Below are 2,644 nucleotides of genomic sequence, written 5' to 3' on the forward strand. Positions count from 1 at the left end.
AAAAAAAGAATTAGGACTGTCCTTTAGAGATATAGTCATGACTTGCACGTGCCAAAGGAGCCTCTGTATATATTTTTAGATGCCAATGTGGCCCCAGTTCTTCTGCATCCACATGCAGCTCCAAACATTTTAAAGGAGAGCGTTTGGTGAATGCGTTTGGTTTTGGTGTCACCTGTGTGGTTGTTATGTGCATCCATGTCTATGTCCACATGTGAATAAACTACAGACAGAAAGCTAAGTCCAAGAAATGAGCACTGCTTTTATTCCCCTCCCATGATGAGCTCATCTACAAAGCCCCTGTGGTCAGCTTGGTTTCCTCTGGCAGAGTCCTGATGCCCTTTTCCCTGCCCTTTACCCTGCAGTTTGTCTCACTTGTCCCCTGTCTCAGAAGGGAGCTGCTCCCTCAGTCTCACTTGAGTTGGGCTTTTTATTCAGTGTGGTACTGGTGCAAATATTTGGTGATCCTTTTTATTAAGAAGATAAACTCCTGCAGTTTGTTCTAGGTGGAATTTTCAGAGTGCTTGACTTCATTCCTAGACAAAGGAGGGACCTAAAGCCCATCTGTATACTGTATACTAGGAGTTTTGCCATTGATTCAATGAGCTCTGGATCAAGCCAGTCATTGAATTGCAGTAATCGAGTCTGGAAGCCATCAAAGCACATCTATCGTCCGCCTTATTGCCCTCTGTGAGGTCCTAGAATGTGAGATATTTCTAGTGGCCTGGAAGAGCCAGTAGATTTCACAGAAATTAAGGTAAATGTTAAGGTTAGTTGGAACTGATTTTTGTTCTGAATGAGCTGTGCTGATTAGACTTGAGAGAATACATTCCTTTATACATGTATACATAATGCTGCTTTGCATTAAGCTTTGCAGTTCAGTAGAAATAAACATGTACAATATAGGTGATTTATTGGGTCACACTGGACACTTTTCTTTTTTAAATTCCCATGCATTTAAAATCTCAGTTATAACAAAGAAGCCTCTCTAATGGAATTCACTGGGTTTAAGAACGAAAAAGGACAGAGGTAAGAGGAGTGATGCTTTGTTATAGTAAATCCTCCAGGCTGCCTTCTCACCCAACAGCAGCATAATTCCAACTGAATCTATGGAATTGCTTCTTTTATAGGTAAGGAGAGAATTAATCCCTCTTTTGGCATCACAATTTAAAATCATCTGATGTTCTCCTTCCTGTGTGATGTTAATGAGATGCCATGCTTGGATTTGGGCGTGGAAGCTCAGCTTTTCTGTATTATAAAAGCAAAAATCAACCTGAGAAGATTTTAGCCCATCCTTAGACCTTGAGAGAATGAACACTCAGAGTCCCCCATTTTGTCATTCAAATTTAATCATCATTGCAGCATTTAAGGACTGGCATCATCTCAGACATTTGAGATGATGCTCTGTTTTCACTGTATGAAGAAATCTATCAGTAGTCCTTGGAATTTTGTCATACAGACACAGGGTTTGAAGGCAGATGTGGAAAAGGGTCTGCATGAGTTTGTTTTAGCTCATCCAGCTTCAGGAGGTGGTGATGTTTGCTAGAGATGCTTAGGGCTACCCACAGCTAAGAGGAAGCTTTAGTAAGTGTGTTACCGAGCAGTTCTGATTGCACTGTAAAGCTTCAATCCTGCAAAAAAACATGGCGGTGGTGGTGAGTGGTACATCTTGTTCTTCTCCTTCCCCAGGATGACAAGGAAATTGATCTGGAACACCTCCACAGGCGCGTGAACAGTCTCTGCACAGATGATGACAGTCCCCATAAACAGTTTTCCACGTCCTCAATTGACTTGACCCCACTGGACATTGACACTTTGCCCACCCGTCAAGCACTGGAGCAAATCAGTGACTTCAGAAACACTCACATCACCACAACAACCTTCATACCAGAACAGATCCAGACGTTGAGCCGCACGCTGTCTGCCAAAGCTGCTTCTGGCTTCTCCTTCGGCAGCGTACCCGAGCACCGAACTGGCCCTTTTAGGCACAGGGCACCAAACGGAGGCTTTTTCAGAAGCCCCATCAAAACAATGTCATCTATCCCTTACCAACCAACTCCAACTCTGGGGCTGAACCTCGGCAGTGACCCAGACCGAGGCACCTCCATATGAGCATCAGACCGAATTTCTTCACTGTTTCTTTTCTAGGACTCCCTTTGCAAGGAGCGGCTGTAATGTTGTGGGACTAACATGGATGTAACCTTTTTCTTTTCTTTTGTTTTTGTTTTTAAAATTTGATTTTTATTTTTCTTTATTTAAGAAAAGAATCAGGATTATTAGTAACAACTCTTCCTCTTCTCTGCTTTCTCAGTCTGGTCTCCTCTTTCCTTTCTCTCTTTATTCTCTTTACTACTCTAGTCACTTATTCTTTCATTTATCACCGTATTAGGTTTGGTTACTTCAGGCTATTCATATACTTAAATATAGGAAACGTGTAGCGATTAATGCATAAGAAAACCCTGAGGATTACTTTACAGAAGAGCACTGGCTCCTCCTCCCCAACTGCCTTTTTTTACTATACTTGCAATAACTTAAGTCCTTTACATCTATTCTGCTGCGTGCGGTCAGCGCTCCACTGCTGTGTGTCCTTTTAACTGTGGACCAAAGGCAAACCCTGCAGTTTAAAAGACAGAAAGAAAAAAAAAAA

At 42.1% G+C, this 2,644-nt stretch overlaps 1 long non-coding RNA gene across 1 annotated transcript; it reads left to right on the forward strand.

Annotated features, from left to right (window-relative positions):
• The first annotated feature begins 6 nt into the window (after positions 1-6).
• On the forward strand, positions 7-2,644 carry LOC109367281. The gene is made up of 2 exons (XR_002114273.1): positions 7-754; positions 1,687-2,644. It is a non-coding gene; the product is annotated as an uncharacterized LOC109367281 (long non-coding RNA).

This window comes from Meleagris gallopavo, chromosome 4, assembly GCF_000146605.3.
Source record: "Meleagris gallopavo isolate NT-WF06-2002-E0010 breed Aviagen turkey brand Nicholas breeding stock chromosome 4, Turkey_5.1, whole genome shotgun sequence".
Taxonomy (NCBI): domain Eukaryota; kingdom Metazoa; phylum Chordata; class Aves; order Galliformes; family Phasianidae; genus Meleagris; species Meleagris gallopavo.